Below are 21364 nucleotides of genomic sequence, written 5' to 3' on the forward strand. Positions count from 1 at the left end.
CTGCCCCTTTTGTCTATCCCCACCTTGCTTTTTCTCCTCCACTACTTTTTAACCCACAAAGGAATACTGCATTTTCAATTCGATAGTTTCCTTATTCAAAGGCGTATAATGAACAATCTCTCCTTAACAACCAGGTTAGAAAGCTTTGGAAGGTGCCATCCTCTGCCAAGTAAAGTACATTTCTTGATAGACTTCAGGCTGATTTTATGGGGGAGGGAGGGCTTTCCTGTTCCACAGTAGAATTTCCTGCCTGCCCAGAGCTCATTTCAGCACTGGGACACATGGGGATTGAATTGGCCTTGGACTCCTCTCCGTTTAGAAACATGATTTCTGGTGCTCTGGGAGATGTGATCACACTTCCCCCAAGTTCTTCAGGAAGGTTCCTGAAGGGCCCACACTCGGGCCCCTGGTGCCTGTGCAGCTCCTGAGGCTTGGGGATTCCGTGTGGTCCTTCATGAGCCTGTACACGCAGGATCTAACACCAAATGTTATTTATAAAATCATATTTGGTTGTATCTTAAACTTGCTTAAACGTGCTCTGAATGCCGAAACTTCCCGAGAAGCTCCAGAAATGCTAGCTTAATTTCCTGACGCTGAAACACATCTTCTCCCGATTGCCCTAGAGGAATCCCTCTCTCCCGCTCCCTCAGATGCCTTCAACCAGGTTGCGTTCTTCCTAACGGGCTGCTAGTTAATCGCTATAAACTAAGGTGTTTGAGCAAGGATTCAAATATGGAAAATGAAAAACGAGCATTGGGGTCTCTTCTGATTCCATACAAATTTTAGGATTATTTGCTCCGGCTCTTTGAAAAATACCGGTGGAATTTTGATCGGAATGGCATTAAAAGTATAGATTGCTCTAGGCAGTATAGACATTTTAACAATGTTTATTCTTCCAATCCAAGAGCATGGAACAGTCTTCCATCTTTTTGTGTTTTCTTCAATTTCTTTCATGAGTGTTCTGTAGTTCCTCGAGTACAGGTCCTTTACCTCTTTGGTTAGGTTTATTCCCAGGTATCTTGGTGCTATAGTAAATGGAATCGATTCTCTAATTTCCCTTTCTGTATTTTCATTGTTAGTGTATAAGAAAGCCACTGATTTCTGTACATTGACTTTGTATCCTGCCACGTTACTGAATTGCTGTATGAGTTCTAGTAGCTTGGGGGTGGAGTCTTTGGGGTTTTCCATATAAAGAATCATGTCATCTGTGAAGAGAGAGAGTTTGACTTCTTCCTTGCCAATTTGGATACCTTTTATTTCTCTTTGTTGTCTGATTGCCGTTGCTAGAACTTCTAATACTATGTTGAACAAGAGTGGTGAGAGTGGGCATCCTTGTCGTGTTCCTGATCTCAATGGGAAGGCTGCAAGCTTTTTCCCATTGAGGATGATATTTGCTGTGGGTCTTTCATAGATAGATTTTATGATTGTATGGAACCAGAAGAGACCCCAAATTGCTAAGGAAATGTTGAAAAACAAAAACAAAACTGGCGGCATCACGTTACCCGATTTCAAGCTTTACTACAAAGCTGTGATCACCAAGACAGCGTGGTACTGGCATAAAAACAGACACATAGACCAGTGGAACAGAGTGGAGAGCCCAGATATGGACCCTCAACTCTATGGTCAAATAATCTTCGACAAAACAGGAAAAAATATACAGTGGAAAAAGACAGTCTCTTCAATAAATGGTGCTGGGAAAACTGGACAGCGATATGTAGAAGAATGAAACTCGACCATTCTCTTACACCGTACACAAAGATCAACTCGAAATGGATAAAAGAACTCAACGTGAGACAGGAATCCGTCAGAATCCTAGAGGAGAACATAGGCAGTAACCTCTCCGATATCAGCCACAGCAACTTCTTTCAAGATATGTCTCCAAAGGCCAAGGAAACAAAAGCGAAAATGAACTTTTGGGACTTCATCAAGATCAAAAGCTTCTGCACAGCAAAGGAAACAGTCAACAAAACAAAAAGGCAGCCCACGGAATGGGAGAAGATATTTGCAAATGACAGTACAGACAAAAGGTTGATATCCAGGATCTATAAATAACTTCTCAAACTCAACACACACAAAACAGATAATCATATCAAAAAAATGGGCAGAAGATATGAACAGACACTTCTCCAATGAAGACATACAAATGGCTATCAGACACATGAAAAAATGTTCATCATCACTAGCCATCAGGGAGATTCAAATTAAAACCACATTGAGATACCACCTGACACCAGTTAGAATGGCCAAAATTAGCAAGACAGGAAACAACGTGGGTTGGAGAGGATGTGGAGAAAGGGGAACCCTCTTACACTGTTGGTGGGAATGCAAGTTAGTGCAGCCACTTTGGAGAACAGTGTGGAGATTCCTGAAGAAATTAAGAATAGAGCTTCCCTATGACCCTGCAATTGCACTGCTGGGTATTTACCCCAAAGATACAGATGTAGTGAAAAGAAGGGCCATCTGTACCCCAATGTTTATTGCAGCAATGGCTACGGTCACCAAACTGTGGAAAGAACCAAGATGCCCTTCAACGGATGAATGGATAAGGAAGATGTGGTACATATACACAGTGGAGTATTATGCCTCCATCAGAAAGGATGAATACCCAACTTTTGTAGCAACATGGACGGGACTGGAAGAGATTATGCTGAGCGAAGTAAGTCAAGCAGCGAGAGTCAAGTATCATATGGTTTCACTTATTTGTGGAGCATAACAAATAACATGGAGGATGTGGGGAGATGGAGAGGAGAGGGAGTTGAGGGAAACTGGAAGGGGAGATGAACCATGAGAGACTATGGACTCTGAGAAACAACCAGAGGGTTTTGAAGGGGCGTGGGGGGGGGGTGGGAGGTTGAGGAACCAGGTGGTGGGTAATAGGGAGGGCAGGTACTGCATGGAGCACTGGGTGTGATGCCAAAACAATGAACACTGTTATGCTGTAAATAAACAAATAAAAAAAAGAAAAAAAGAAAAACGAGCATTGGTTTTATAATGGAGACCACAGGAAGTTAAAGTTCAGAATCTTGAGGAGCTGAGTCATGCCTACAAGGACAAGTGGGGGTTGTCGAGGCAGCGAGGGGAGGGGGTTTCTAGGGATGTGCCCCAACATGAGGGGCAAGTCAAAAGAAGTGGCATGGGACCATTTATGGGGAGAGGGTATCCAAGGGCCTGACTTTTGCAACGAGAATATATTTGCGCTTTCATTATGAAATTTACATAGGAATTAGGTTGGGGGAGATGCGGCCATTTATATGATAGTAATGGGGTAAGAGGATTTTTAAGCAGGTTTGGCTGGATATTAAATGCAGACCCGCCTTAGATAGGAGACGTTGAGTATGCAGTTGGATTTGATTCGAATTGAAAACAAAAACGACGCTGGGCAGGGGAATGAAGGGGAAGATTTTTGTATCAGAAAAAGGCTGTTGCAAGGGGCTTCTCCAGGAAGCGGACTCCGAAGGAGATCCGTGTGGGGAAGTCCGACTGGGTCTGGGTGTTAAGGCCCCGCAACGGACGAGGCAGGTGACGGAAAAGCCTAGGAGCGCCGCGTCTTCCCAAGGGCCCAGCAGATCCCACCCGGGCGCCAAAGCTGGGGAAGCCCTTCCGAGCTGTCTCCCGGGGATCCGGGATCAGAGGGTGCTGTGTCTTTCTACTTTGACACTGACCACACGCTGGGAGAGGGGGCAGGGCCTCGACAAAGCGGCCTTCTTCCGCCGAGGACAATTGCCACCGAGGGTTGTCATTCTGAGACAGATCCCAGGGGCGCCCCCAGTCCGTTACAGGACACGTGTGCTCTGAGAATGTTGCAGAACTCTCCCCCGCCCGCCCGCTGCAGTGGGCTCAGGGGGTTTCTGCTTGTCAAGAATTCCCCGTGCTTTTTGCCTCTTCGTCTTTCTGCCAGCTTAGCCCTTACACCCCCTTTCAAGGAAATACTTGCATTTTAAAAAAGATCTATTGCCCTCCTGTCCTCCAGGTTTCTGTGGGTTACCTGTGGCTGCTCAGCCAGAGCTTCGGCCTTTTCAAGGAAACTGCTCTGTTTATAGGGACGCAGAAGCATTAAGCAGTTATCTCACCTTGCTGACTGGGGGACTGATGGGAGGAGGGCTGGAAACGTGCCAGCAGAACCGCCTTCTCGCTTGTCTGGGCCCCAGGCTCCCCCGCTGGAAAATGAGGAAGCTAAATGGGAGTGTGCCCGAGGTTCAAGACGCACATCAACATTCTGTGACTTACCTGCTGCAGCGGAAAGTTACATGATCCTAGCTCAGCTGGGTTGCCATTTCCGTTTCCGCGCTCTGTGCTAATATTCTTCCCTGGGAGATGTGGTCTTGGGTTGGACCCAGTGGGGAGGTGACCCGTGGGTCCCTGAGATCTTCTGTTACCCTATACTGGGGAGTGGGCTGTGAGGTACCTTCTCAGTGACGGCAATGGCTGTCATTTTTAAAGGCACCACCACAGATCTGCTCCTGTTCTTAGTGTTTTCCATGTATTAACTCATTTAATCCTGAGGAGTTGGGCATAGAGCCCAAGTAACTCTCCCAAAAGTTTTCACAGCCTTTAAGCCGCAGAGCTGGTGTTTGAACCGAAGCTGATGGTATCACGTTTTTAACCCCTAGGCAACACTACCCGTAGTATACATTTGTTTACTTATTTATATTTTGCCTTATTCCAGGAAGTATTTAAGGCATCTCATACAAGGATGGGTAAAATCAGGCAGGATAATATAGCCAGAAACTCCGAGGAAAAAAACCCTTCAGGCTGCAGTTTTCCATATTCACCACAAGAGAGCAGCATAACATCGGCGAGCATGGAGGCTGACGTGAAAACTGCCATCTCGCCGTTTGGATATCGAATTTTTATTAAGTTACAGACAACACGAAGTTATATTAGTATTACTTGCAAAAGCAGATTTCCTTAAAGGATGTGAATTCTAAATGGCCATGTCTTTGATAGATTTGAGATTACTTATGTCATCAGACTAATTCAACTTTTTCCAATAATAAATATTCTATAAAATTCATTGATAAAAGCAAGAGATAGTATTGCTTAATTTTAAGACTTAAAGATTGTAGTGAGATTGTCGTCATTTCTTCCGTTTGAGTTCAGTTATTGTTTTACTGCTAGAGGGAAGCACAAGGCTTATTATAAATAATGGGATTATAGTTTTGGCTTTTTTTCCAGTGAAGATTGGTGCTATGGATAGGGTGGACTTTTTATTAGGTATACCATAACTAACACATGCAAATATTGTAATTCTCTCAAAGATGGTCTTGCCTTCGTTTTTCCTCCCTCCTCCTGTGTTGGTCCTACATGGTCTTGCTGTTGAGATAAACTGTGTCAAAAGCTAATCCAGAGAGGGTTATCAGTGATTTCAGATCCAGCTGTTGGGGTGTGGAGTTACTGGTTCTGTGGCTCAGGAGGATTCCCTGCTGGGTGGGATGGCACTGTCTGTCCCATGTGATTTCTCCAGCTTTTGACTAGGTTCCTGCCTGCAGCTCCCCACCCCCCACCCCACCCAGTTAAGGACCCTTGAGTTCAACCTTCATGGGCAGGTTTTCAGCCTGGCCCTACCAGCTGCTGGCTGTGTCTGCTCCTGCCAATGCTTCTTCCCAGGAAGCCAGACCAGGTTTTCTGCCTTTTGTAATCTTGCTCTGGTCAATATGATGGTAATCACAGTAGCTAAACTCCTTGAAAACTTAATTTGTGCTGGTCGCTGCACTAGGCACCTTATATGATTAATGTAAGTCATATTCCATTCTTACAGATAGGGAAACTGAGGAAGAGGGAGGTAAAGTACCTTACCCAAAGTCATACTGCTGGCAAGCTCCTAAGCCAGGATTCAAACTCGGGGGTCCAGAGCCTCAGTTCTTGGCTGGTAAGTCAGCCCCTCCCAAGAGACATAGCTACAACCTCACCTGAGTTCCAGAAGCAACATGCGACTTCTGGTCCCCAGAGCATTATGCTGGCATCATTCTGTACCTTGGCATCTGCTCTTTCTACCACATAGAAGTTCCTACTCATCCTCAAGACACAGTTTATTTTTTTATTTATTTTTAAGAATTTTATTTATTTACTTGGCAGAGAGCAAGTGAGCAAGAGAGAGAGAGAGAGAGAGAGAAAGAGAGAACAGAAGTAGGGGGAACGGCAGGCAGAGGGAGAAATAGGCTCCCTTGATGACAGAGCCCAATGCAGGATTCCATCCCAGGGATCATGACCTGAGCCAAAGGCAGAAGATGAACCAACTGAGCCACTCAGGTGTCCCTCAAGACACAGTTTAAACAGCATTTTCCTCAGAAGCCTTTTCTGAGTCTCCTTCCCCTACCCACCCAATCCCTCCATTATTTCCCACTTTGGTTCCCACAGAACCAAGCCCGTGTCTTTGCTGATGGATTTATTATAGTGATAATTGCTTCCCGGTCTGTCTCTCCCAAACTCCACTGGGCTTTTTTGAACAACCTGAGGGTAGAGCCCAGGTGTTATCCATTTCCTCCTACATACAACAACGATAATAGTGCTTTGTTATTATGTTATTGTGCGACATTAATTAGTGGACACTTTGACGTTTAAGAATGATGCTCGTCGGGCACGTGGTTGGCCTAGTGGGTTAAGCCTCTGCCTTCTGCTCAGGTCATGATCTCAGGGTCCTAGGATCGAGACCCGCATGGGTTCTCTGCTCAGGGGGGAGTCTGCTTCTCCCTCTCCCTCTCTGCCTGTCTCTCTACCTACTTGTGACTCTCTGTCAAATAAATAAAATCTTAAAAAAAAAAAAAGAATGATGCTCGTCTATAGGCTATCTCATTTAGTAACACCATTCAAGAGAGATCTTTTAATCTCCATTTTATGGATGAAGAGAACAGAGCTGATGGAACTCCAGTAGCTTGTCTAAGGTCAGCGGCTGCTGAGTGCAAGGGTTGGGATCGAACCCAGGTCTGACTTCAGAGCATGCGTGTGTAACTCTTAGACTCTGTGTCCTCCATTGACAGACAGGATAAAAGATATACTTGATGTCAACTTATTTAAATCTAGACTTGGTGTCAACTGATTTTGTTAAAACTGTGCCTATTATTTAGTAACAGACTCTATCCAAAAGTATGAAAAATAATTCAAGCTAATGGCTCAAATTCACATAGCTGGGAGATTTCTGAGCTGGGATTTACACCAGGGCTGCAGAAGCCAAAGGCCGTTGCTCTCAGTGTGTGTGGCCCATGTTTGGAGGGAAAGATTTTTGTGAGGCCAGGCCTCCTTGGCCAGAGGGGTCAGATGAAACCACTGACGGCCCAAACCATTTGCAGGATGGGGTGGGGGGAGTGCCCGGCTCTCCCAGGACCACCCATCTTGGGGGCCTGCTGAACGCTGCCCACCGAGCACACGGGGCCCTGGTGAGCCGATCTCTCCACCCAGCCAGAACTTCCTCCCTTCCTGCGCCTTCTGTCCCAGCATGTTTCACACATCAGCCTGCCCGAGACTTGGCTCAGAGTCTTTGGAAACCACTTCGGCAAGAGTAACATTTTCTCCTTTAAGGTTGAATTTGATTTCTGGAAATAGTCCCACAAGCGCCAAATCTGATGAATGAGTGGGTGACCAAGCTGGGTGATATCATGATTGGTCACAACTGAGGTGTGACTTTCAAGCAATTCAAGCCATTCTCTTGCCAGGATTGTGAGCTGGCTGGGAAGGCATTTCCCAAAGATTGCTTCCAAACGTATTTTGAGCAATGGCTGCCCTGGGTGTGTTACCCAGGACAACATTTGGAAGGACAATCCTCTTTTTTTTTTAAAAGATGTTATTTATTTATTTGACAGAGAGAGACACACACACACACACACACACACAATGAGAGAGGGAGCACAAGCAGGAGCAGTGAGAGAGGGAGAAACAGGCCTCCCACTGAGCAGGGAGCCCGATGCGGGACTCATCCCAGGACTCTGGGATCAAGGCTTAGGCTTAACGACTGACACACCCAGGCACCCCAAAATACAAAACTTCCGGTAGAAGTGTCAGTAAACCAGTCAAAGGACTTTAACATCATCAGTATGTTTTGTGATTGATAGTGTCTGGTCAGGGGTCCGGATCCAAGATTTTATAAGTTAGTTTTAACAGATGATAGAGTAAAATTTTGGATGAAGATGAAAATAGTCTTGTCTATTTAGGTCAAAGGCAAGTTAGTTTTGACAAAAACTACTGAAGCATTTGCATCATAAATACACTGGTTTTTCTCTATTTCTTTATGATACCCATGAGACCTTTAGACCCATGAGCAATTTTCTATTTGAGCTGAGTATTCTGACCAAATTTAGTCATTAAAAAAGTGGATGGCTGGGATGCTTGGGTGGCTCAGTTGGTTAAGCGTCTGCCTTCGGCTCAGGTCATGATCCCAGGGTCCTGGGATCGAGTCCTGCATTGGGCTCTCTGTTTCTCACTCCCTCTGCCTGCTGCTCCCCCCTGCTTGTGCTCTCTCTCTGACAACTAAATAAGTAAAAACTTTAATAATAAAAAAAATAATAAGTAGAGGGGCACCTGGGTGGCTCAATGGGTTAAGCCTCTGCCTTTGGCTCAGCTCCTGATCTCAGGGTCCTGGGATTGAGCCCCACATCGTGCTCTCTCCTCAGCAGGGAGCCTGCTTCCCCCCTCTCTCTGCCTGCCTCTTTGCTTACTTGTGATCTCTCTCTCTCTCTCTCTCTGTGTCAAATGAATAAATAAATCTTAAAAAAAAAAAGTAGATGGAAGGTAAAAATCACACATACTAATTTCTTTGCCTTTAAGGGCACGTGCCTGCTGCCAGGAATCTCTAACCTCATAAATTGTTGACAGTGGTGACCGTCAGCTTGAAGTGAATGAAAACAGCATTTTTTCCAATTCTGCTTGACTTTGAGTGTTTCACCTATGACATGCTGTGTGGAGCATAAGTTTCATGGTTTTTTAGTGCAAGCTTTATTTTGTAAGAATTCCAGCTTTTGCCACTTTCAAGCTGACTTTGGGTCTGGAGTGTTAGGAAAGCATATGACAACAGGCTCCTGAGCATTCCATCCTAACCATTCATCTCCCTTCCCTTGGTCCAGACGTGACACGGAGAAGCTGTGACTAGAAAGAGTCTGGGCTCTGGGACCTGGAGAGCTCGAGTCAGTGCTGTGATCCTAATTTATTGCATTGTATTGGCCAAGTCATTTAACATCTTTTGACCTCAATTTCCTTCTCTTTAAAATGAAGACTTTGGAGAAAATCCTATGACTAAATATTTAGAGGTGACAACATGTGTATTTTAAAAGACTGCATCACTTACCTGCCATCATAGCAGAAAAAATGGCCAAGTAGGCTGACCCTATTTCATTAAGTAGACAAGTCCAAGATGAGATCTCCATTCTCCTACTTATTTTATCTGAACACCTGAAATATTTTCTTTTCCCAATTAAATCATTGTACATCCTTGATCCCTTAAGGACAAGGGATGAAACATACTTATTTCATGATCACACCTCAAATATCATAATCACACAGGTTTGTTCTTTTGAATGGGATATGGGAAGGACCATGAATTTCTGTATTTTTAAAAATTTATTGATACCTTTTGCCACCACATATGTCCTTACCAGTGGGCGTGCAGAAGTAAGCTGCACAAAGATAGGGAATTTTGTCCTGCTTTATTCAAAGGTATACCCCTGGCATCTAGAACCCAGTCTGATCCCCAGATGCCTGCCAGTTTCCAGGCACCATGACCATGCCAGGTCCTAGAGATATAATCACTTGAAAGCCCACCCCAACTGCAACTCTTGCTTGGCTTAATTCATTGTTGTTCATTTCTTATTTAAGCTCTATCCATCCCAGTTGATTTATTGCCAAGACATTTAACTAATACATTTGGAAGATCAAAAATATTCTAGCTTTGACTGCACAGAATTTTTCAGAAATTCTGCTCTTTGTAGAGATTTGTGATTTAGGTTTTTTTTTTTTTTTTTTAAAGTAGGCTCCATGCCCAATGTGGGGCTTGAACTCACAGCCCCAAGATCAAGAGTCACATGTTCTACTTACTGAGCCAACCAGGTGCCCCTACTTTTTGGAAAATACTTCATAGTTCAATGCGTGTAGTTCTTTTCTCTTTGACCTTGAAGAAGGTTAAGGGTGCTAAATTTAAGTGAAAATAGTAAGATGTAAATTTCTATTAAATTTAATAGTAAGATGTAAATTTAAGTGAAAATAGTAAGATGTAAAAGTAAATTTCTGTAAAATTTAAAATGAAATTTATTCATTGAATCATAAAAATTCCGACTATAAGAGAATAAGGTCAATGGATGCCTGGAATGAGATTAAGTTTTTTTGAATCTTCTCCACTCAAAACATATAAACAAACAATAAAATGTGTGTAATTTAAGTTATAAACAATGGAAGTAATATTCGCTTATAAGGGAAGTTCCACTGGACACTTAGAGGAGGCCTGGAATAGCATATCCGTGAGGGATTATTGTCCCCACTGAGTCCATCAGGAGATGTCGGACCAGGATGGTGAGTCAGGAAGGCCTATGTTAGAAGGAGTTGTTCACAGGAGCAGATGTTTCTAATTGGAAGAGGAGCTTGATGGAGTATTTGGTAGGTCTCTTCATGTGGGGAGGCACTGGTCTTCCTCCCTGCTCCAGAGGTAAGCCCCCAGCCCGCAGGCGGAAGTTAAAGCAGAGAAGGAGTCCGGGAATAGTGGCTCTGCCTGGAGTCCCCTGCACTCTGAGGTCTGGAGCTTCCGGTCGGATCTCCCTGACAGGCTGACCCTGACAGCTCTGTGACCTGGTTTTGACGTTAAGGTGCATTTCATTCAGAATATTCACTTTCAGTTGACTGCCATGTTTATTTCCAGTAACGACACTAATGATAAGGACCCAGCAGCTTGTCATTCCATACTGTGCATGCACAGGTAGTCAATATAATGCAAAAGAAAGCTGAACTTGGAACATTTTTACCTGGAAAAATCAGTGGAAGAACCTGGGGAAATATTCTGAGTCAGCTGCGTGGACTTTTCAGGCAGCTATCACTGACTTTTTTTTAGTGAAAATCTGGCAGCAACCGGCAGCCCTGCCGCATTTGGAAAGGTGACTTTGAGAAACTGACATTACCCTCCTCTTTCACAGCCTTTCTTTCAAAGGACTTTGGTTTATTATTTATTTATTTACTTTTTAAGGGGCCTTAAGGTAAGAGAGAAGTCAAGTGAGTCCCTTTTCCTTTGCACTAGATTCTATTTATAAGTATGCATGGAAATAAAAGGAAAACGTAAAGGCAATATATGGTTGGTAAGTTTATTAACAGCATTTAATTAGAATACTATAAAATTACATGATATCCCCGAATTGTGTCTTTTATTCATTTATATTACTTGGGGGAAATTATTTGGTATTTTTCAAGACAGTATAAACTTTGTTCACTTTGGGTAATATTCTAGCATGTTTTAAATTGATAAGGGGTCTTTTCTCATCCATTATCTCCTTTAAAGTTCAGAATAACTTTGAAGGGCAAGGATTGCTGACATTCCTATCTTTCAGCTGGAGATTCTTGGGATGAGAGTCTGTGTAATGTGGGATGTCATGGTAGGCTCCACAGCAGGCTCGCGGCTCACCGTCTCCTGCAAACCCTGTGATCTGCTGCGAGCTGAGGGATGAAGGGTGAGGAAGTGTTGGCAGAAAGACCAGACCAAAGTCCTCATATCAGTGAGATCATATGGTAATTGTCTTTCTGATTGACTTATTTCCCATAGCATAATACCCTCTAGTTCCATCCAAGGCCTTTCAAGTGGCAAGATTTTAAATTTTTATTATTATTTATTTATTTATTTTTTGATGGCAAGACAGAAGATCATAGGGAAAGGGAGGGAAAAATGAAACAAGATAAAACCAGAGGGGGAAACAAACCATAGAACACTCTTAATCTCAGGAAACAAACTGAGGGTTGCTGGAGGGGAGGGGGGTGAGAGAGATAGGGCGGCTGGGTGGTGGACATGGGGGAGACTATGTGCTATGGTGAGTGCTGTGAATTGTGTAAGACTGATGATTCACATACCTGTACCCCTGGAACAAATATTACATTATATGTTAATTAAAAAAAGAATACCAGAGGCAAGAGGATTAAAATGTGATTTCCAAACGATTATCCATTCTTAGTTATCCACCTACTTAGATGTCCAATGGGACCAGACACTGTGCCCTCTTGGGATCTCAGCCTCCAAATCCTCTCCTTATACACTCCTTATATAAGGAGAGGATTTGGAGGCTGAGATCCCTAGAGAGGGATGGCACAGATATTATCAGGAAATCCTGTTGTCCCTGTACTGAACCTTATTTTGTTTAAGGGCATTCTATGTGTTATCAACCTGAGATGCATTCCTAGGGTAAGTTGTTTCCAAAAACAAGAGAGAAACAGCAGTTATTGCTTCTAAAGTGTTCCCTCCTGTTCTCCCATTTCCTTCTCCCTGAAGCTCAGACTCCCTTCTGACCTGGAGGGCAGCAAGCAAGAACCTAAAACCCCCAGGATCTGAGAATGATGGCGGTTTCATTACTGAAGCTGTCAGTTAATCTCTTCTGCACCTTGGCAGCTGGAATGGAGTTTCTTCTTGTTGCTTCTTTCTATAGACATCTAAACACTGATTATTTTTAAAAGTATAGGGGTAATAAAATCATACTACTCCAAATTTGGAAATAAAGAGAATGTTGGGAACCCTTTGCTACTATGACTATTCAACAATTTCCCGTAGTCTATTTTAGCCCCCTCTCTGTTGCTGTATTTTGTAGGATCTTTAGGGTTGGCTGGGTATGCGATCTTGGTGGGAAGAATCCATTCGTTCTGAAATGTCATTGGGGAGCAAAGTAGAAATTACTGACACTTTCCTTGGGGATCTGGAGAAGCTCTAAGGGCTCACCTGCTGGCCCTAAGGATGTATTGAACTATTTTCCCAACAAAGGTGTGTCCCCCCTTGCCATCCTTAGGAGAAATACCCCTTCCAGCTGCTAAGAGAAGACAATTCTCTTCATATTATTGTGACTGCAGTCATACCGCACAGCTGATGGGGTACAGTGCTCTTTCACTAACGTGGTCATCTACATAATTTTCCTTTTTGCAATGTGGCTGCTACATCCCCAGCTTTTTATGACTGTAATAACTTATGGAAGAGGTAGCCACTCACGTACTTGCCCATTCCCCAAACTGTTGGACACTTAGATTCTTTTTTTAAAAAGTATTTTGTGATTGGTCAGTAATGAATAGACTATTTTCATTAGTTTATTTTATTTAATTCTTTAAAGATATTATTTATTTATTTCAGGGAGAGAGAGCGAGCGAGCACATGAACGGGGGCAGGGGGAGAGGGAGAAGGAGAAGAAGTGTTCCCCGCTGAGCAGGGAGCCCCATGTGGGGCTTGATCCCAGAACCCTGAGATCATGACCTGCACTGAAGGCAGCTGCTTAACCCACTGAGCCACCTAAGAGTCCCATCATTGGTTTTGTTTATTTTAAATTTTAGTTTTTTTAAGGTATGCTTGGTTCGCACACACATGTAGAAAATGGACATATGACCAGAAGACTTAAGAGTAAGAAGAATATCAACCCAAGCAGGGTGGGGTTGTCTCCTCTCTGGAGGTGACTACGGTCATCGGGTTCTGTGTGTCTTTCAGAGATGGTCTGGGCACGGTCCATGTGTGGATGGAGGCATGCCTCTTTTTTTTTTTTTTTTCCTGTTGGGTGGTGATTTGGGGTGGGCTGGAGGGGCTGCACCTGCGGTGTGGCCTGTGCACATGGGGAGCTTCCACCTGGGGGAAGGGGCAAGGTCTACTTCCCACCGAGGTGCTATGGGCTCGCTAAGCCACCTGCCTGCAGGGAGCTTTGTAGCGTAGTGCCCTGGGTGGCTTTGTCACAATGTATTTAACTAGTTATCTCTTGATGGAAATTTGTGTTCTTTCTTGTATAAACCTCAACCACACACCAATAAATAAATAATCGTCTGCACGAACATTTGTGTATTAAATTCCTGGAAATGCAATTGCTGATAAAGAGGGTGTGTGCACGGTGCGCATTCACACGGATGAGGGCGGGCTGGTGATGGGAAGAGTTGTCTGCTTTGGAGGTATTCAGAGAGAGGGGACACTTCAGGGAGGGTTTGAAAGATGATCCAACACTGGCAGGCTCCCGGGCCAGCCGGCCTGGTTTCATCGACCCCTGGACAACGATCGAGCTCCTTGGTTTTCTAACGGACACTGGAAGAAATCCTAGGACTCACTTCATAGGGTTGTTGTGTTTGTAGCTCATGCGAAGCTCTTAAAACAATGCCTTCATAAGCTCTTAATGTTCGCGGCTATCATCGTCGCCGTCATCACGTTACTGGACGTCTGAGACCCTTAGGAAGGTCTGAGAAACTTTCAAAGTTTAGATCCTTCGGTTTTAGGTAGCCCCTCGGGTCTCTGGATTCCAGTTAGGACCCGCATCCATGACGACTTCGCATTCTGCACTTGCCGCTGATGAGCTTCCAGAATCGGAGACTCCCAGGGCACGTACTGCTGCCTCTCTGGGAGCGACTCCTCCTCTGCCTCCTCAGACGCCCCCAGTAGGGTGTCTGGTTCACCATCGCGGTGTGCGGCGCGTGTGCGCACGCGCGGCGGGGCGTGGGGCGACCGGCCGGGCCGGCGGCGGAGACTTTCCCGGGGCACCGCCACTGGCAAACCAAGGGCGGGAAGGAGGAGCAGGTGTCTCCACTCACTGACTAATTGGCCTGGCTCTAGACCTCATTTTCCATGTTCGGAAAGGGTTTTGGCAGCCGTGTTAACTCCCAAAGTTAGTTAAAGGTTGCATGTGTATAAAAGAGTTTGCGCTCCGTCAGAGCTTAGAAAAATTTCTTTTCCCAAAGGCGATGACAATTTCCAATGTTAGGAAGGGAACAAAGACATTATTTGGAAATTAAAACATCAGTACCAAGTCAAATAAATCTAATTCAAAGAGCAGACGCGAGCCATGCAAGCATGGTCAGTTCTCTCTCCCACACGGAGACCTTGGGGATGCTCGCTGCCTTGTCCTCACAGTGTGGCTGGCAACCTGACTCGCTGGGGACCTTGGGCTTCTGTGTGTAGTTACTGCTGATGTCATTTTTGCAAAATCAATGCGGGTGTTTGAAGCAGTCAGATTTTCTGGAAGCTGTGTACTTGTTACAGACAGCCTGTGAGTGTTCTGTGAATTCAGAGAAGGCTCACAGAGCTGCCTTTGGCCAAAGGGGCCTATTTCAATCACTCTAAATCACTCTCCCTCAAGCTCATGTGTGGCCCAGAAGATAGACTGTGCTCTTTCTGTGGAACTTTCATTTCTTGCTCTTCGCTTTTTCTCTTAAGGGAGAGAGCTCTGTCTCTGATTCCGCTCGTCGTGGAGGTGTGTATGTGTACTGTGACATTTCCCCCTCAATTAGTTACACGGATATTTCTCGGTGGCCCAAGGTGATTATGGTCTCTAGCAAGCAGGGGTCTCCTTCCCACTTCCTCAAAGCATTTCCTGGTGACCCAAGTAGCATCAGCTCTGCAGTTTACTTCTGGCTTCCGTCTTTACATGAGGGTATTTATTTATTTCCATGGTGATACAGATCTAAAATGCAATTTTAGAAATGTGTTCTTGTTTTAAGGGGAAACCAGATGTCAAAAGTCTTTGGCTTTGTTGGCTTGCTCTCCGATTACCTGGTAGACGGCAGAATGACCATTGATCTTAGGTAGGAAAATTTTTTACATGGAAAAATTTGAAAGACTGTTAGGAAGTTTAAAAAAAATATTACAAAACAAGAGGGGTTCCTCATTGAGGAAGGTCTTTGGTCACTCCAGGCCTGTGTCCACCTAGCTATTGAACATGAAGTGTTGTTTTATAATAATAATAATAATAATAATAATAATAATGGTTTGTATTTATAAGCTCTCTACTGTTTACCAAGTATTTTCACAGACACACTCTCCTCTGTCCTACTAACTGTAGTATGATGTAAGAGGTAGACACAAGGTAATGACATGTGGTCCTTTTGGACCAAAACCAAAAACAATTACAAAAGGCTTCACTAAACAGAGAAGCCAGGTACTAATGACCAACTTCATTTCCTTATAGCAACTCAGAGAGTCAAATGACACACCCAAGGTCACCCAGGGTGACAGAGCACAGTCTGGACCCCAGTCCTTCTTAATGCTATAGCTTCTGTTCAATCAGGGCTACCAACCATCTGAGTCGGCCTGAGAAAGGGGAGAGGGCTTCCCCAGGATGCAAGATTTTAAAATGGGGACAGACTTGGGCAAACCAGAGTGGTTAACCACCCGAACACTCTGTTACCCCAAAAGATGCCTGACCGAGGTTGCTGGTCTTCTTCTGGGGCTCTCCCTCCATCACACTGCTCTGACTACCCCTGTCTTCCTGCATGGGGCCCTGAGCTCCAGCCCCATGGGCCTTCCTCCCAAGGTCTCACCTGCTCTTTGTTTCTGTTTTTCCTAGGGCAAGGCTTGAATCAGAGAGGTCACCCTAATGGGAGAAAGAGAACTGAACTCCCAGGTCAGGAGTCTAGACCTAGCTCTGTATTTTACCCTCTGTGGGACCTTGGGGAAGTAATTTATTAATGTTGAGTCCTAGCTGCCTTGGTCATAAAATGGGGGTAATAATTCCCACCAAATCTACATGACAGAGTCGTTTTGGGACTCTAGTGAAATAATATATGTGAAAGCAAATACAGGCAATATGAACTTACTCATTTTGTACTTTGAAATGAACTCTCTGCACAATGAAGCTTAGGGCAGGGGACTAAGTTTCTTTTCTGGTCTCTGTGGGTTTGCCCTTTCTCCTCTCAAGCGTTGCTGATTTGCCGGATGCCTGGGGGTGGGAAGGTGAGGGGTGGAGAGTTCTGCCCCAGAGACAAGAAATCTGTAGTTCTTGAGCTCACGTGTTCTATTTGGAAGCTTGGCTCTATGTGCATCCTGGTATGGTATCAGAGTCCCCTTTGTTACTACCTGATAAGTTCTATAATGTTTATGACCTCATGGTTACTAACTGAGTCTAGTTTTCTTGATTGTATGACACCACATTATCTCTTTTACAAAAATGTGTTCCGGGGTGCCTGGGTGGCTCAGTGGGTTAAGCCGCTGCCTTCGGCTCAGGTCATGATCTCAGGGTCCTGGGATCGAGTCCCACATCAGGCTCTCTGCTCGGCGGGGAGCCTGCTTCCCTCTCTCTCTCTCTCTCTCTCTCTCTCTCTGCCTGCCTCTCTGCTTACTTGTGATCTCTCTCTCTCGCTGTCAAATAAATAAATAAATAAAATCTTTAAAAAAAAATGTGTTCCATAATTAGGGACCCTCCTCACAGAGATTTTGGATTTCCTCTGCTTGGATAATTCCTCTGCTCAGACACCCTACCCTCTTTTACCCACTGCTGAGCCATCCCCATCAAGGAGGGCTCTTGGGTAAACAAGGCATTCCAATTGCCCCTGCCAGTTCTTACAGTATTATGGGAAAATAAATATCTTGATTTGTATGTTTCCTTTATCATTTAGTAGGTTGGAGGGCTGGTTACTTAATCAACACTATTTCTCTTCTGTCCCGACTACTCCAGCAGGACCTGTGTCCTCTGACTATAGGTAGATATTCAGGTGCAGGGCGGTCTTTCATGGCCTTTGGCTGGCTATTTGGCCAGTCCTCCTCATTCTTACTTTTAGCTTCATCTGGCTGACACACTCCTCACCAGGTGAGCGTGGTGCCAAATTGCGGCCCTTCCTTGAGGTGAGGCCGTTTTCTACATACTACAGTATGTTTCTTCCTCCTCACCGTTAAGCTCATTTAGATTCCCTCTCAAAGTCAGCTCAAGGACCTCATCCTCTGTGAAGTCTTTTCTGATCCAGACCAAAGCAACAAGTCTCTCTTTGGTGGAGTCCTTATCTTATGCTAGCCAGCATATTGTAATTTGTATGCCTTGTCTCCTGACCAGACAGTGAGCTCCAGGAAGGCAAAGATTATGTCTTATTCTTCCTTGACTACAGAACATTTCCTGGTGTGTGCTCACTTCCTTAGTTGACATAGGGTCAAAAAGAGTCATACAATGATGGCTGTATCGACTTATGAATTCGCAGATACTTTTAACCAGGCTCCTTCACATACTTTTTCTCATCAGTGGGAAAATTGCTTCATTTTTACTACTCTAGAAACTTTTTTAGCTTCTACTGTTTGGGGGAAAATATGGAAATACCAACTTTAAGGAATAAAACTCATGAAACCATTTATAACAAGTTTATAATGTTTCCAGGTATGAAATCATTTGCCCATGGGTTATCCTTTCACTCTTTCATTGGACCAATTTTAATTAGCACCGCCGTTTTAGGTATTGGGTTTACAACAGCAGGTAACACATAGATTATTTCCTCAAGCTGCTCAAAGTCAGTCAGAGAAACATATACACAAGCAAGGATAATATGTGCTCCGAGTAGTACATGCTCTGATAAAGGTACTTTAGTGGTGTGAAGGAGGTCAGCCAAATCAGACAGAAGGTACCATTATTTGAATTGGAAATGTCCAGGAGGAGGGAATTGCAGGGCAAGGCTCACAGGTGGGAATTAGCTTGTAAGCTTCAAGGATCTGTTGGTGTTTGTAATGACTAGATCCAAAACTCGGGTTGCAAATGATTGCAAAAAGTTAATTAGGTTAGCATTTTAGAAAGTTTATTGGGCTCACAGAGTGGATTGTAATATTTCAGGTAGAGAATTATGAAGCCTGAACAAAAACTGTATGTGAAGAATGGAGACAAGAGGGTGACTATCTAGAGGGTAGAATCAACAGGGGTGAGGGAGAAAGGAATTAAGGACAACTTCTGATTTGGTTTGGCTGACTAGCTGGACAGATGTCTCAGTCACTTATCAAGATAGGAAACAAGAAGCAAGCTTTGCCAATAGATGTTAGTGAGGATGTAGGGAAAGGGGAACCCTCCTATACTGTTGGTGGGAATGCAAGCTGGTGCAGCCACTCTGGAAAACAGTATGAAGGTTCCTCAAAAAGTTGCAAGTAGTGCGACCCTGCAACCCAGCAATTGCCCTACTGGGTATTTACCCCAAAGATACAAATGTAGTGACCCGAAGGGGCACATGCACCCAAATGTTTATAGCAGCAATGTCCACAATAGCCAAAATATGGAAAGAGCCTAGATGTCCATCAACAGATGAATGGATAAGAAGATGTGGTATACACAATGGAATACTATGCAGCCATCAAAAGAAATGAAATCTTGCCATTTGTGACAACATGGATGGAACTAGAAGGTATCATGCTTAGTGAAGTAAGTCAATCGGAGAAAGACAACTATCATATGATCTCCCTGATATGAGGAAGTGGAGATGCAACATGGGGGGTTAGGGGGATAGGAGAAGAATAAATGAAACAAGAAGGGATTGGGAGGGAGACAAACCATAAGTGATTCTTAATCTCACAAAACAAACTGAGGGTTGCTGGGGGGAGGGGGTTTGGAAGAGGGGGAGGGGTGTTATGGACATTGGGGAGGGTATGTGCTATGGTGAGTGCTGTGAAGTGTGTAAACCTGGCAATTCACAGACCTGTACCCCTGGGGATAAAAATACATTATATGTTTATAAAAAAATAAGAAATAAATATAAAATTAAAAAAAAAGATGTGGTATATATACACAATGGAATACTACTCAGCCATTAGAAAAATGAAATCTTGTCATTTGCAAAGACATGGATGGAACAGGGAATTATGCTAAGTGAAATAAGTCAATCAGAGAATTATCATATGTTCTCACTCATATATGGAATTTAAGAAACAAAACAGGATGATAGGAGAAGAGAGGAAAAAATAAGCAAGGCAAAATCAGAGAGAGAAACAAACCATAAGAAACTCTTAATCATAGGAAACAAACTGAAGATTACCAGAGGTGAGGAGGGTGGGGGGATGGAGTAACTGGGTAATGAACATTAAGGACAGCATGTGATGTAATGACCACTGGGTAATATATAAGACTGATGAATCACCAACATTTACCTCTGAAACCAATAATACATTATATGTTAATTAATTGCAATTAAATTTAAAAAAGAAAAACTTTGTGGAGAAGATGTATTCTGTTTTTGAGGCATTAAGCTATCTGGACATTTGAGAAAATACAGATTTGATAACCATCTCACAAACAGATCAATGGTGTTTGAAGCCTTGAGTTGGATAAAGCCATCAAGGAGACTTTAAAGGGTGAAGAAGAAAGCCAGTGATGAAGCCCTTGGGATGTTGACATTTTAGTAACGAGTAGAAGACATGAAGTCTTCAAAGGAGATTGAAGAGTAGGGTGACCACCCATCCCAGTTTGTTCTGGAGTGAGCCATTTTTCTAGTCTGGTTTAGGAAATAGCTCTTTCTCATTCTCCCCTCTACAAATTGTGCAAGCCTCTGATGGTTATCCCTCCTCTGCATGTTTTCTGCATAATTGGAAATGAATGACTGCAGAATTGAGATGTCAGAGTTCTAGAGATTGAAAAAGTAGGCACTTAAACATCCTAGGAAACAGAGGGGAAAAAATCAAAGAAGAGCACGAGGTGGGAGTTTGCTTGGAACTTTATGAAGTGAAGACAGAAAGGGCTCCATTTTCCTTTGCAGTTGCTGTGTGTGTCTTGTTTGGGACTCTTCCAAATGTGCTTTTGCCCACATGTAACCAAGACGTTGGAAGTCTGCCTTCATTATTCCTGGTAACTTCCATGGCTCTGTTCTAAGAGACTTAGTTCTTGGCATGCTCTCCCAGCACGGACAAATGATGATGGAGAGAGTGTGGTCAACTAGCAGACACTGCTAGGAGGAGCTGGAGTTGCACTTCTACTCCCGGCTGTTGGTTCACAGGCTACTCTGTCCCGACGTTGGTTCACCACTCTTGGATTTTCCCATTCTTTGCACCTCGTCTCCTTTTAATATCCTTAAATTAAGACTTCTATAACTATTGTGTCTGAGGTTTAATGTAGTTGAACAATCATTTGTGGAAGACCTGTGATCTGCTAGACATTGTGATCTATGCTGGTCTTGAAGAGATGGGTTAGGCAGTTCCAGAGAAGACTGTGTCTGGGAACGTCAACTCCACAATTATGATGCTAATCTGGCAACACCTACCATGGGAGCAAACACACTTCTAAGTGCCCCTGGGCACATACTGAAATACATATTAAAAGTATATACTGAAAATATTGCATACGGTGACCCTCCTTTCTTGAGTTCTAAGCAACGAGAGGTCAGGAGAGCACGTTTCCATATTTCCTGTTCGCCTGACTGTTTAAAAATTGTGAAAACTTACCAAGCCCTCAGTATGTGACCTACACTACTCTAACTCATTTGTTTCCTGTAACAACCCTATGAGAGGTCATATTAT

The sequence above is a fragment of the Meles meles genome, chromosome 5, assembly GCF_922984935.1.
Source record: "Meles meles chromosome 5, mMelMel3.1 paternal haplotype, whole genome shotgun sequence".
Classification (NCBI taxonomy): Eukaryota; Metazoa; Chordata; class Mammalia; order Carnivora; family Mustelidae; genus Meles; species Meles meles.